This window comes from Typopeltis vanoorti, chromosome 13, assembly GCF_054136105.1.
Source record: "Typopeltis vanoorti isolate ZY-2024b chromosome 13, IOZ_Tvanoo_1.0, whole genome shotgun sequence".
NCBI lineage: Eukaryota > Metazoa > Arthropoda > Arachnida > Uropygi > Thelyphonidae > Typopeltis > Typopeltis vanoorti.
The window spans coordinates 117,402,267-117,418,682 of record NC_143561.1 but is presented as its reverse complement, the minus strand read 5'-3'; the positions used below and the strand labels follow the sequence as shown (position 1 = coordinate 117,418,682).

Sequence of the window (16,416 nt, the reverse complement as noted above, 5' to 3'; positions counted from 1 at the left end):
AACAACCAAATCCTATGAGTTTATCAGCAAATCCAACACTCTAAAACTTTTGGTTACTTCCTTAACATGCTTTTTAGGACAATTATACTTAGGAAATTTGACAAATTCACTCTCCTTGTTCCCACATATTATCTCCTCTCTCTCTCTCTCTCTCTCTCTCTTACAATCCACACTTCTGTAATTAAAATCTCCCATTAGGATCCCTTTTATTTTTACATGCCAAACCAATGTGCTTATACATTTTACAATCAGTACTCTCTATACTCCCAGCCTATAACATCCTTATTAGATATATTACTCCATTAATTTCAGCTTCACACCAAACGAATTCAAAATTTTCACATGCACAACAATTTATCTTCCATTTTTAGTAGACACAATTCCTCTGCTATTATTAACAGAACTCTTCATCCTCTTTTCACCTTCCTATCCTCTGAGAAATATTATGAGCTCCAGGAGATTTTATTGTTTCTTTAATCTTAGCGAGATTGGGAATAATCTTGTTGTCGCAGCACTTTTTTTAAGAAATTGATCTTTGCTCGTAACCTATCTTGTATAACTGAAAGTTTTCCTAATTTACCAGTTATTTTGGTAGCATTTTCCCCGTGAAGGATAAGAATTTGATGTTTTATTTATCATTCAATCTTATGTCACAAGTATCCTTAAAACAGCAAATTCTTATCCTTCACGGGACGGGGAAAATGCTACCAAAATAATCAGTTAATTAGGAAAACTTTCAGTTATACATGGTAGGTTACGAGCAAAGATCAATTTCTTAAAAAAGTGCTGCAACAACAAGATTATTCCCAATTTTGCTAAGATTAAAGAAACAATAAAATCTCCTGGAGCTCATAATATTTACCGGAACACTAGTTTATCTCTAATCCGTAATCAACTTAAAGCTGCTAAACGTGACCTTGCTATTCACAGTTATCACATTTCTGATCTGCGCACCTATATTTCCACAAATTTGGATCCACATCTTTCTCACATAGTTCTAAATGTGGCTAAACGTTCTACTCAAACGTGCTTATAATAAACTAAGTCAACATCTTAACCGTAAATATGAAGCTCTTTCGTCTAGACAATCCAAGCCCTTCATAACTCCAGATAATTGGATTGTCAATATATCCGGACGTCCTTTGACTGAAAGCGAAACCCTTCATCCTGTCAAAATGACATGATTTTTCTATTGTTCCAAATAAGATACCATATCTAGATTTCCTAGTTAACATTGAAAGGAATCTCAATCATCTAACTAGTGATAAAGCTAATGCTCTTCACCTAGAAGCCATTTCTTCTCTACTTAAGGCCAAACTTCCTCCTTCCAACATATCTCCTTCTGAAATGAAATCTTTACAGTCCTTGAGAAAAAATTATCACCAAAGCTGACAAGGGAAAAGCAACAGTAGTTATGGACTCAGCAAATTACAGAAGAAAACTTTCTCTTTTGCTTCGAGATCGCTCCACATATCAAGAAATTGATTATAATCCAACCAACAGACAACTAAAGAAATTAAATTCTCTCTTAGATGAAGTCATCAGTTTAGATAAAGACACAATTGAAAGACTTAAAACTCATTTTGCAAGACCTCCTAGATTTTATGGCCTTCCAAAAATCCATAAGATTGACTATCCTCTTCGTCCAATAGTAGATTGTATTGACTCTCATACTTACCGTATAGCCAAATATCTAGCTAAATTATTGAAATCTTACATTGGCAACTCTAATTCTTTTTTAAAAAACTCCTCAGATTTCTTAGAAAAATTAAAAAATGTCTCATTACAACCTACAGATCTTATGGTTAGCTTTGATATAGAATCTTTATATACCAATGTACCTCTCAAGGAAACTTTAAAATTACTTGCTGACATCTTTCCTCAAGACATTATAAAACTATTCCATTTCGTAATACATTCTGGATATTTCGTATGTCAAAATAAATTTTACAGCCAAGTAGAAGGAACGGCCATGGGAAGTCCTCTTTCTCCTGCTTTAGCCAATTTTTATTTAGAACATTTAGAAAAAGTCCTCTTCTCATCTATTTTCCCTCAACCATCTTTTTGGGTAAGATATATAGATGACATCTTTACTATTTGGCCTCACAGCAAAAACTCTTTACCTTCTTTTTTAAACAGTATTAATTCCTTGCATCATTGTATAAAGTTTACTATGGAAATAGAAGAAAACAACCAGTTATCTTTTTTAGACGTTCTCCTCATCCAGTCACCTTCAAATATTCTTACAACTACAGTATACAGGAAACCAACGTTCACAGGTCGTTATATTTTTAAAGAATCAGCCCATCATCCATGTCAAAAAACAGGAATTATAAAATGCCTCATCAGAAGAGCCAAAACTAATTGTTCTACTTTTGATTATCTACAGAAAGAACTTTCTACTATCCAACAACACATGAAACTCGATGGCTTTTCTAAAAAAAGTACTCAACATCTTCTCAATTCTTATAATCCTCCATAAAACAACAAAGTTTCAACACATTATTATATATTTAGTTTAATCCTTTATCCAAGTGTAAGCAAACAAAGTTTGCGCCTGAAGCAATCAAGATTACTCCTTGTGGATATGTATAATGCATAGCATTATACATGTCCACAAGGAGATGTGCTTTGCATTATGTGATACCAAGACAAGTGATTGAAGCTTTGTCCACCTTTGATACGAGTTGTCCCAGTCCTGACGATACTTCAGGCGCAAACTTTGTTTGCTGGTAGTGACCCCTCCCATAATACATAGCATTATACATGTCCACAAGGAGATGTGCTTTGCATTATGGGATACTAAGGCAAGTGATGTGAAGCTTTGTTCACCTTTGATACGAGTTGCCCCAGTCCTGACGATACTGAAGGCGCAAACTTTGTTTGCTTACACTTGGATAAAGGATTAAACTAAATATATAATTTATAGTCTAACCAAGTGGAAATAAACTTCCAAAGTTTCAATACGTCGAGTGCCTATTCCTTATATCTCCGGTATTTCAGAACCTATTGCAAGAATTTTAAAGAAATATGATTTAACAACTACGTATTCACCTATTAACAAATTGTCTTCTCATTTTCCTTCTCCTAAAGACAAACGCTCAACTTTATCTCTTCCTGGAGTTTATCAAATTGCTTGCAACTGTGATCTCTCCTATTTTGGACAGACTGGATGTTCTCTTAAAAAAAGAATCCAAGAACATCAATCCTCCATTCTTCACAACAAACCTGAAAAGTCTGGATTGGCTCAACATGGGATTGAAACTGACCACAGCATCTTTTGGTCCAGGACTCGCTTCTTACATAGATCCCGTTATAGGTTCGAACGTTTGTTCAAGGAAAGCGTGGAGAATTGCTCCATCATCCCAACCTGAATCATAATGACAGTATATCTATATCAAAAATTTGGGAAAGTCTAATCAAAATTACTCATTAATTTTTTTTTTTTTTTTTCAATCATGTCTCTACCTCAAAATATTCGTTTCATACTTAGTGATATAACATCACACAGCATGTTCTTTTTTTAACGATCTATGGTTAGTATTCTAGCTTGTATTTCTTTTAAACTGTTCTTGTAATACCACTGAGGATGGTCTGCTATTTCCAGACCGAAATATTTGGTTAATTAAATATCTTTCTTGTGTTTACGTGCATATATCATTTGTCTATATTATATATAAAAACTTGCCTACCACGTCAATTCACACTTCACACACACAAAAGAGATGAAACTCAGAAAACAAAAACAGTAACTCATGACAAATAACGTTCAACTGGATTGGTTGAAACAATAACTAATCACAGTCTCTAGGTGCTATTGTCTCAGAGATCACCCTGCCTCACCTTCTGAGCAATTTAAAACTACTAGAATGCTAAGAATTTGACCTGCCACCATCTGTACATGTTTTCAAAGGGCTCAAAGGTGTATGCATTTTGAACACACACACACACCAGGGCTATTAACATGAATGTGATGCAATGTTTACAAATTGAACAGTGTCCTATTCATGAAGCATTAGTACAATTAGGAGAGTCTTTATCGGAAATAAATGCAAAAATATGATATCATTGATATTGCTATTTGGTAGATAAGCACTGCACAGCACACCCGGAATATTCACCCCTGATATATATATATATATATATATATATATACAACAGACAAATTTTCTGAAGAAACAAACAAGTTTATGAAGAGACGAAGAGAAATGAAATAATCAAATAACCTACAGAATAAAATTGAATACACTGAATTGTGCAAAACAATCAGAAAATGTATCATAAAGAAATAAGAACATTCAATTGTAAATTCATACAACAAACAATTGAAAACAACCGTAGTCTCAAAAACGCCAAACAGAAATTAAGAGATTGTTGCAGTCAAACTATAAGATGGGACCATAACCAGAGATAGATATGCTATAGCAAAAAGAATTGAAGAATTTTACTCAGTATTATATCAGTATGATGAATTAAATGAAAAAGAAGACAACTATGAAATAGCTGAAGTACCACAGAAGTACCCATAACTTCTTCTGGTAGAAGTTATGTGGAACATCCAAAGCTTGCAAAATGGAAAAACTGCAGGTGAAGATGGAGTTATAGCTGAACTTCTAAAATCACGTGGAGAAATGATCTACAAACTCTTAGCAAAACTATTTACTTTATGCTTGAAGAAAAATGATGTACAATGTACTAAGAACATGGAAGAAGGCTACCCTAATTCTGATACATGAAAAGAGTAAAGTAGAAGACTTGACAAACTATCGACCCATCAGTCTATTATCAGTGGTTTACAAAGCATTTACAAAATGTCTTAACTCATAGACTTTGTACGACTCTAGACCTAGCACAACCACAAGAACAGGCAGGCTTTCAAAGTGGCTTTAGTACAATGGACCATATTCAAGTTGTACACAGATTATTGAACAGTGCAATGAATATCAGTTACCATTATTATTATTATTTGTCACCTTCAGGGAGTCCAAAGGCTCATCAAGGACGGGCATCTACTCTACAACTCTTCTTCAACCACTTACAATCCACCAATTAACCACAACTACACCAACGCCATCTACTGCCAACCACCACCACTAGTATTTCCACAGACAATCGCAAACGTCCATGCTCACGGCAGGATTCGAATCCACAGCCTCTTGACTGGAGAGCAGACATGCTAACCACTCAGCCAGCCAGGCTGGCTTATATTGATTATGAGAAAGTCTTTGATTCAGTAAAAACTTTTGCAATATTTAAAGCATTACAAAACCAACCAGTGGAGGAGGAGCCATATGTCAGGACCATCAAATCAGCATATACAAATAACACAGCAGCAATTCATTTCAACAGAAACAGCTCTACTATGGAAATACAGAGAGGTATAAGACAGGATGACACGACATCTCCAAAATTATTCACAGCATGCCTAGAAGAAATATTCAAACTTCTTGATTGGGAAAGGAAAGGTCTGACGATAAATGGAAGATATTTAAGCCATTTATGCTTTGCAGATGACATAGTTATCTTTACTTCAACTGCGCATGAATTACAGACTCGTATCCATGAACTCCAAATCACTAGCAAAACAGCTTGCCTAAAGATAAACCTAAAGAAGACCAAAATATGTTCAATATCTATGTCCAAACCAGCAGTGCCACACCCAAAGAAAAAGGGAAAAAACACTAGAAAATTTTCCAAAAATCTTTTCCTAATTAAAATTCTTTTTTTTTTTAATTTGTGTTGTGCCGTGCCTTCAATTTCTATACTACTTATGAATTAGCGATCATTGCAGATACTCAGTCATAGGTCGTATGCGATGTGTAGTATGTATTCTCAAATCGTCCACTCAACTCGCCCCCCCCCCAAGATTAAATCCTGATTGCGCTACTGCAAACCAGAAATAATAAAAATCAATAATGAGGAAATTAAACAAGTAGATCATTACATATACTTAGGACAACAACAGATATCAATGGAACAAAATATCATGGATGAAATTAAAAGATACACAATGTTTGTATGGAAAGCATTTAGAAAATTACATTCAATATACAAAAGCCAACTACCATTATGCCTGAAGAAAAAAGTTTTTAACCAATGCATTCTTCCTATATTGACATATAGCTGTGAAATATGGATGCTAAATGCAAAGAAAATTCAAAATTTAAGAACACAATTTAGTATGGAAAGAAGTATGCTTGGTATCTCAAGACTGAATCACAAAAAGAATACATGGATAAGAAACCAAACCAAAGTCTCTGACATCATAGGAAGAGTGAAACATCTGAAGCGGCAATGGGCTGGGCATATTGCTCAAAGACAAGATCAACGATGGACAAAAGAAGTACTGGATTGGATTCCATGAGAGGAAAAACTACACAGAAATTATGTGAAGTGCATGGTCAGGGATTTTTTGAGGAAGGCAGCATCAGATTGCATACCTAGGGACGAGTTACATCATAAAGCAGGAGCTGCAAAAAAAAGAAAATAATCTGGAGGAAATATAAAGAAAAAAGTGATAAGCACGTAATACAAAGAACAAGCAAGAAGGTGAGTAGCATGGTAAGGAGCTCTATAAGATTTCAGTCTCACATTTTGAAAATTTTCTACATAACTGAATTCATACAAATTCTTACCATAAAATGTGCCCCAGGTTCAAAAATAATGTAATCATATCATATCTCAACTGCAGCACCACTTATGAGTGATGAATCACCATATTCAAGGCAAGGTCACGTGATGCATGTAAATAAAGAGCATAATAAACAGCTAAGTATAAGAAGCAACTCCCATCCAGAAGACATTATTAACATAAAGTTGAACACTGTTCAAAATTATTAAATTTTTATAGTAACTGTATCATTCCTGAAATATGAATTGTCACACCTCAGTATCTGCTGTTTAACTAAAAGTCACTCTTATCTTATAATAAGAAGACAAATCTATTTCCACACCACTCAGCACATACTGAATTTACAATGCACCTGGGTCACAACAAGGACTAAATCAAATTATAAGAAGAAATTAAGTAGGCCAAAGGAAATCCTAAAGAGTTTTGTCACAATGCAGGAAATAAGAGGAAGAATGATTATGGTAGGATAACTTTAATCAGCAGTGACAGCAGGAAACTGAAAGAGGCAGAAGAAATAGTTGAGATCTGGAGTGCTCAGCATACTGAGAAATACTGCTGAATACACATTATTTCTAACTGCTGTATTCCTCTGACTAGCCTGTTTAAGTTGTAGCTCTATACAATAAGGAGACAAATTCGTTTCCACAGCACTCAGCATACACTGAGTTTACAATGCACCTGGATCATAACAAGGTCTAAATCGAATTATGAGAGGAATTTAAGCAGGCCAAAGGAAATCCTTAAGAGTTTTGTCACTATGCAGCAAATAAAAGATCTGGAGTGGTCAGCATGCTGAGAAATACTGCTGTGAATAGAACCATAGGATTGCATGACATGACGACTCTTGTGCTAGAATGTACAAGAATGTGCAAGAGAAATGGCAGTGCCTCTGACTAAGCTGTTCAAGTCATAGCTCAAGTCATAGCTCTACTGGGGGGGCTGAAAGAGGAAAAAGACAGTTCAGTTACATAAAAGAAGTTCCAAGATAGACTATAGACCAATTAGTATCTGAAGATAAGTGGTTAAGGTATTATAAAAGTAGGTTAAAAGGCAGAAATAAGGAATTGGGGAATAAGAATATGAGACTTTATGGTAGGCAGCATAGCTTTCTGAAAGACATATCCCATCTTAGTAAGTTACTGACATTTTATAATAGTGATGGATGAGGTGAATAAGTTCCACCACAATTCTTCTGGGCTTTGCAAAGCCATCTGATACATAATAGTTATCCGTTACAATATTCTAAGTTGGAGTAAACTGGAATGGATATGAAGCTGATGACATGGATAGGGGAATAGCTGACAGAGTTGCAGACATCACAGGGTTTATGATAGAGTAGAATCCAGGAGAATGAGGATGACTAGTGGAGTGCTTCAAGGCTCCGTATACTAAGGCCACTACTGTTTAATCTGTATTAATGATACAAGCAATTTTTTAAGAGAGTATTCGGTTGTTTGCAGATGATACAAAACTGGGGATAGCAATAGTCAACAAAGGTGATATAGAAATTGTGCAGGACAAATAAATTGGCAACATGAACAAAGGATTATTATTATTATTATTATTCCTGATACCTCCAAGGACTCATCGCGGGAGGACACCTACAACTGTCTCTACACCTAACCTCTACTACGAATCATCTCCATCAACGCCATCTACCGCCCACCTCCAACACCACCACAACTAGTAATTTTTGTCTGTAAATTGCATGTGTTCTGAAGGGCCGATTTGTATGTATGCGGGATGAAAAACCCGAGTTTCCGGGAGAAAAAACCCTGCTACCTCCATATGAGATCGGCTAACTCACCTTCAATTGAAATCGACCAGATAAAGATTCCTCCCGTCGCGACGAGAATCGAACTTAGGCCTATTCCAATCGAAGGGCGCAATGTACCGTCGTTCTTCCAATTGCGCTACGGAGGCACGTAATGGATAATGGTTGTCAGTTTAATCTGACAAAATGTAAGGTTGTGTACTGTGCATTGAATGAAAAAAAAAAAAATGATGGTAATGACAGCAGGAAATTGATGAGGCTAAGATTTGGGCATGATAATGGACAGAGAGTTGAAATTCAGAGAAATCCAATAATAATAATAAACTAATAAGGAGCCTGTGTAGCTCAGTGGATGTGGCGTTTGCATACCACTGCGCTTGGCCACACGAAGGAAGACTTCCTTTCGAGTCTAGTCGGCGACTAGAGGAAATTTTTCTAAGCCTTTTTTCGACTGGTTCCCGAGTTAGTCGATCTCTGGCACGGGCAAGCAGGTTTTTCCTCCCGGAAACTCGGGTTTTTCGTCCTGTAAACTCAAGAAAATCGACCATAGAATCCACATTATTTCAGACATTAAATATATTGTCTTAGGGACCACAAGATGGCGGCACATTTGAGCCGTCTCTCTTCACTGCGTACCGCTTAATTAGTGATAGCTTTGGGCCATCTGTCTCTGATTGGGTACCAGTGGAGATTGAACTGCCCACTCAGTCTCCAAAAGTTAGATAGGGCTAAATGGCCTTGCCTACTCCCGTATACGGGAATAAAAAGGTGTTAGCTGATTTTTTTTTTTTTTTATAATAAACTGCACTGAATAAAGAAATAATCAGTGCAGTTTAGTATAGAAATTAAAATGAAACACAAAAGTTCAGAACATTTTACAGCCTCCAAACATATAAATTCAAAACTGTCCATCTTTAGTAGAGTGCACCAAAGAACCTAAGAATCCTTGATACTATCCAATTAATTCATGACTGCCCACTCATAGATTCACTCCAATCACTTGCTTTTGGTCGCTTGCTGCCCCTTCTATAGATTTTGATGGACAATTTCCACTGAATTGGCTGCCAACATTCTTCCATTGTTTTTCCCCAAGATTATAGCACATGCAGCTGCTAGTTACTATACAGTTTCAACCTTACCATTTCTTTCCCATTAATCTCTTTCATTTTATGTATGTATGTGTATGTATTTATATATATAGATATATATCACTACAAACAAGTCAGTAGTTTCACTAAACAGTGTAGACACTGAATTCATTTTTCCCAATAATGAGAGTATTTCTATCCATTGCCCTGCCACAATACTGCATAAGAGAATGGTATCCCCCTCGTAGAACATTACAACAAATTGAAAATGCAGAAACAAAGGCCTGTTTGGCTGAGTGGATGGCACATCCACTCTCCAACCAACAAGTCATGGGTTTAAAACTCACTGTGGATATGAATGCTTATAAACACCTTCTCTAAGCAAGCTTGTATAGTTCCTTGAGTTTGTAAGGCCTGCCTTTTTAAAATAAAATAAAGCCTTTGGAAATAATAACAACATTGTATATCAATTACTCAAACTGCTATAATATTCATATTACATTATTTAGAACCAAACTCATATGTCACTATTGTTTTCCTCATTCCTAAGGTATGCTCACATCTTACTCAGTTCATCAAACTGACAGTTAACCAGGGCCCAATACTTAATTATATTAAATTAGGGGGTCCCACCAAACAAATCCTAAATAGCTGGGACTACTATTCACTGATATATGTTCTCATGATAATTTGCCTACTTTGCAGTACCTAATAGAAAAAGACAATGCAATCAATCTCTGATTGCCTATTTCACAGGATATGAGGTTAGATTTGCTCTGTGTAGGCACGAACTCAGACAAACTACTCACAAATGAGTACTTTGAGTACAACAATTCCACTCATTCACCACTCTCCAACCAAAATATCTATGTGGATGAACTCGTGTTTTGCCACCTCTAGCCAAGTGTTGATATATTTCCTGTTCATTAATCCTATAAAACCCTTTTAGTAATTTAAATGTTTCTATCATAACATTTCTTTTCCACCCATCAACTAACTTTTCACTTTGTTATTCTATAAATTAAAGATGCTAAGAAATTACATTCTCAGTTTCAACCAACAAACCCTCACTCTATTATCATAAGGAACTCCACAGACCACTCACCATCTTGGTCACTCACCTCTGAATACTCTCCACTACTTTCTCATCCCCAAGAAACCCATGTGACCAGACCAAAACACAGTAATTCAGATGTGAATGTATCACATCTGGATTACTGTGGCTTAAAGAGCCATGTTTACTTCTTTATCTCTCCTTGTTAAGGTGCTCTTCAATAACAAGCAATCTTATGAGTTACCTTGGCAACCTTAACAATGTGACCTCTAAACTTCAACTCTCTATCACTCCCAAATCCCTTCCCTAGCTTCATCAATTTCCTGAAGTACAGTTCTATCAATGTGGTACACAACTTGCAATCTACACTTCTCCACATTAAAATGACATCCATAATAAAGCTTAACAGCATCAAAAACCAGAAATGTGGAAAGTCAACTGGAGTAGATGAAATTCAACAAGAAATGCTCAAACATGGAAGTATAAAAGTTTTCCAGTGGCTGCATTGCATAATTCAGAAAAACTGGTCAGAAGGTTATACCATTAAGCTTTATTATGGATAATTAATAACACCTAAGCCTCTCTTTACATAAACTGATGTCCACTGTCTTTTGCCTATACTCTTAGCCTATTTAAATGATTCTGCAAGCTCTCTACATCACTGTGATTAACTATTATGCTACCCAACTCATCAGTAAACAATGCATAGCTCCCTTCAAATTATTTCCTACATCACTATGTACAAATTAAACAATAATGATCCAGGATTTCATGTGATATCCTTCAAACACTTTTGCAAAATCCAGTAGTATCATCATGTAGCCACTCCCTTTATACAAGTCAGGTGTCACTATTATAAAAAGTTAATAAATTGCTAAGGCAAGACCAACTCTTAAAGCCATGCTGCTTCCATAGAGTGTCATATTCCTATACAATCATTCCTGAATTCTGTCTCTGACCAACTTTTCCAATAATTTTCTACCACTACCAAGATAGCATTTGTTCTTTAGTTTTCTACGGTAGTCTTACAACCTCCTATATGCAAAGGAAATATTTTAACCTCCTTCCACTCCCTTGGGACCTCACCAGAGCTGAGACCAAAGGTTATACCATTAAGCTTTATTATGGATAATGAACAACACCTAAGCCTCTCTTTACATAAACTGACGTCCATTGTCTTTTGCCTATATTCTTAGCCTATTTAAATGATTCTGCAAGCTCTCTACATCACTGTGATTAACAGTTTAGTTATAACATTCGATTCTCATAATAATTAGATTTAATATAATTAAAGTTGATACAATTAGATGTTGAAAGTTTTTTTTCACTTGGTTATACTATAAATTAAAGATGCCAAATAATTACATTCTGTTTCATCCTTTATTCAAGTATTAAGCAAACAAAGTTTCCGCATGAAGCAACTTCACAACTGGGTTACTTGTATAAAGGACAAAACCAAGAATATAATTTCTTGGAATCTTTAATTTACAGTATAACCAAGTGGGAAAAAAATTTCAACATCTATCTCTAATCCAGAGTATTTCAGTAATAAGGTGTGACCTTTTGAGAACTTGTATATGGAAATATGACTTCTGCATTACTTAAATATCACTTCTGGATCTGGCTCCTACTGATGTTTATTAATGTTTGTCATTGAGTTTGCTTGCTTCCTGGGGAGTAGAGAGGTTCTATTACACTACTAAACTTAGTGGTGGGTTTTTGCCTGTCACTACTGAATTTCCTGCCCTGAAGTGATTCAGGTCAGGAGTAATGAGTTTAGTAGTGATCCTTTAGGATCACTCAGTGAGATTTAGAGTGATCTTGTAGATCACTCCAAGTTTTTGGAAAGGTATCCCCTGCACTTTAACATACCTCAATAACGATCAAAACCAAACCAGTCTGGATGGTGGCCCTTCCATTATGCATAGCATTATACATGTCCATAAGGATATGTACTTTCCATTATGGGATATTAAGGTAAATGATGTGAAGTCATTAGCCTCAATATACAAGTAGCCCAGTCGTGAAGTTACTTGACGTACAAACTTTGTTTTGCTTGCACTTGGATAAAGGATGAAACCAAGAATATAATTTCTTGGCATCTTTAATTTATGATACAATTAGGTATTCTCAATATCTAATTACATTAAATTAGGACCAAAGAGATCCTAACTGGCTGCACATTTGCTATCCAGGACTGCAATTAACTGATATGTTCTAAGAACAATTTGCCTCTGTTGCAGTACAAAAGAGTAAAAACTAGAAACATAGATAGGATTTTGGTGTAAATCCATGGCTATACAGCTTTTTTTAGTGTGACTATTTCAATAATTGTAAACTATCCGTCTTTGACAACTGTCCCAATTCCAGTGCATTTCTATGCCACTTGAAAAAAATTAAACGCAATCTCTGAATGCTTACTAAACAAGATATGAAGTTAGGTTTGCTCTGTGCCAGTACTAATAATCTACATTTCATATACTAAAATGATCAGCTCTATAGAGTGTGTGGTTCCAGCTACCAACATGATATCAATAAACATCTGTCTTATACAACAACATGCAGAACATTTCATATTATCGTATACTTTTTACAATATTTCTGGTAAATTTAACGTAATTTTTGATTCTGCCACATAAGTTAATGCTTCATGTAGGACTACTATTTATTATTATTACACAGCCATCTTCATGGAGTCAAAAGACTCATCACGGGAGATCCATTGTTCACACCATACCTATCATATCTCTCTTTAAACTCATTCACTAATGAAGCACTTACAACCACCTCTAGCAACCCATTCCACCTATTCACCAAATTCCAAGCAAAAAAATAAAATAAAATAAAATACTAACCACAGTCCTACACAATTTGCACTGGTGATCTCTTGTTCTCTCCCTTCCTGCCATGTACTGAAAAAAACGATCTTCGGTGTCAATTCTATAAAACTCCTTTAATAATGATATGCTTCTATCATGTCTCTGCTTTTTCATCGATAAGCTAGTTTTTGAAGTCCACAGACCATCAATCTATTCTCATAGAGAGCATTCCATAAACCTGCCACAATTATTATTATTATTATTATTAGACACCTCCAGGGAGTCCAAAGACTCATCGAGGGAGGGTACCTACTCTACAACTCTCTGTCTCCATAATATTTGTCATTTGTCACACCTGGATTCCATGTGTCCAAATCTGTGTGCAGTAGTCCATATGTGGCCTTATTAAAACCTAATATAGAAGAACAATAACCTCTTTATCCCTGCTTGGGGAGAACAACCACATTAGATTATGTGGTTGTTCTTCAACAACCACATAATCTAATGCGCTGTTTTGGTTACCTCTGCAATATGCCCTCTAAACTTCAACTCATCCACAATTACGATCATCCCCAAGATCCTGGCCTCATCAGTTTCATGCAGTTCAGTTCTATCAATAAAGTATTCAGCTTGTGATTCCTTCTTCCTAAAGTGCATTACCATACATTTGGCCACATTAAATTGGCAGCCATTTACCTTTGTCCATACTGCAAATCTACTTTAGTCTTCCTACAGGATCTCTACATCATCTTCATTTACTATCTCTTCCAGTTTAGCATTATCAGCAATCAATAAACAGGCTAATATTTCCTATATCACTGATATACAAATTAAACAACAGAGGAGCAAATACTGAGCCCTGTGGGTCAATACTGGGCACTTGTCTTCTCCTAGATTCAACTCCTGTATAAACCACTCTTTGATATCTGTCCATCAACCACCCTCTAATCTAAATCATCAGATTCATATCCATCCCTATTTGCTCCAACTTATGCAATACAGTTCTATGTGGAATCATGTCAAATGCCTTTGTAAAATCTAGCAATACACCAAGAAGTCATTTCCCTTATCCAATTCAATTGTCACTTTATTCTAAAAGTGAGCAAATTATGAAGGCAAGTCCTACACTTCACAAAACCATATTGTCCCTTACAGAGTATCATGTTCCTCTCCATCTAGTCCTGAATTGTCTTTCACCAATTTCTCCAATAATTTAACCATCATTCCTGAGATGCTGATTGCCCTATAATTTGCTACCTTTCTTGGAGCCTTCTCTATACACTGGGACTATTTTGACCTCTTTCCACTCCTCCCTTGGCACCTTCTCAGTACTAAGGCTAAAATTAAACAGCTTGGTCAGAGGAGCCAATAATTCCCTTGCACATTCTCGTAATAAACAGGCTAATATGCCATATAATCCCATAGCTGTGTTCGCATCGAGGTTCTGCAATATTTTAAGCACCTCCAGTTCATCAGCCTCTATTCTCCCATCAGTACAATGTCACATCTGGCATTGCAACATCACCACCTAAGCAGTACTCCTGCAAACTGCTCACTCAATAATTCAATTACTTGGTTTGGTTCTGTTACCTCCCTTTTTTTAAAAATCATTCTTGCATAGTCACGCCTCCTTTTACTTGCCACATAGCAAAAGAACTCCTTAGGATTTCTTTTAACCTCAACAGCTAGCTTTCTCTCATAATTAGCTTGGCCTTCCTTACCATACATATCGCCCTTCTTGCTTGTGCCTTGTACTGCACATGGGCATGCTGATCACCTTTTTCATATTTTTAATAAAGCAATTTTTGTAATATGTAAATTTAGTTAACTAGTGATTAGCTTAAGGAATTAACAACGCATATAACGGATATTAATTAAAGCAAACTTTAATGAATACCTTCAATATTTCGGCAACATCACGTTGCCATCTTCAGGAACATACAAATATGTTATGTGCACGCAGGCACTAACAAAAGCAAATGAGGAAGAAGGCAAGAAACTAATATTGTTCCTAAAGTCCTAATGGTGTCCCCTAGCAGGCTAATTGGGTTGTCTTGGCTGTTGGGCTGAAGTTCTCATAATATAGGCTTCCCAAATTTGGTTTTTGGTTTTCTTTGTTTATAGAAAACCCACCCATACAGGCAGATACATTCACCAGTAATCCCCCCCCCCTCACAACAATAAGGGGCTATAAAAACACTATTCAACAGGGCAAAATTAATCTGCTCGGATCACGATGCCCTAACCAGTGAACTAAACCACATCCTCAACACTTTCTTAGCCAGTGGCTACAACCCCAAAAAAACCAAAAAATTACTAAAATCAGTAAACCACAACCCTCCCCCCTTCCACAATAAAGATTACACTAAATCTATCACCATCCCCTACATCCAGGGCACCTCTGAGAAAATAACCAATATCCTCAAAAAAATGACCTGACTTCGTGTTATAGACCATATAAAAAGTTGGTATCCCTTATCTGCTCTACCAACCACTCCCCCTAGACCTATCTGATGTATACCAGGTCCCTTGCAGCTGTAAATTGTCCTACTTTGGCCAAACAGGCAGGACAGCGAATATCAGGATTTCAGAACACAAAGACTATATCCAGTTTCACCAGTACAGCCACTCTGGGCTGGCAGACCATGCCTTAGATACGAAAGAAGTACAAAAGATTATTCATGGAATCATCAGCAGCTCTAAAAAACGTTCCAAACCTCAACAAATTTGTGTGCATGAAACTACCCCAAATTTGGGAAGCCTACATTATGAGAACTTCAGCCCAACGGCCAAGACAATCCAATTAGCCCGCTAGTGGGCACCATTAAGACTTTAGGAACAATATTAGTTTCTTGCCTTCTTCCTCATTTGCTTTTGCTAGTGCCTGCGTGCATGTACCATATTTGTATGTTCCTGAAGATGGCAACGTGACGTTGTCGAAATATTGAAGGTATTCATTAAAGTTTGCTTTAATTAATATCCGTTATATGCATTGTTAATTCCTTAAGCTAATTACCAGTTATGTATGACCAACGTATAAGCCTTGCTAC

General features: G+C 36.2%; 1 protein-coding gene across 7 annotated transcripts in view; it reads right to left on the bottom strand.

Annotated features, from left to right (window-relative positions):
* Positions 1 to 16,416, bottom strand: part of LOC150100493 (thiamine transporter 1-like) — a 344,253-nt gene that overhangs the window by 275,726 nt on the left and 52,111 nt on the right. The gene's annotated exons all lie outside the window — the stretch shown is intronic.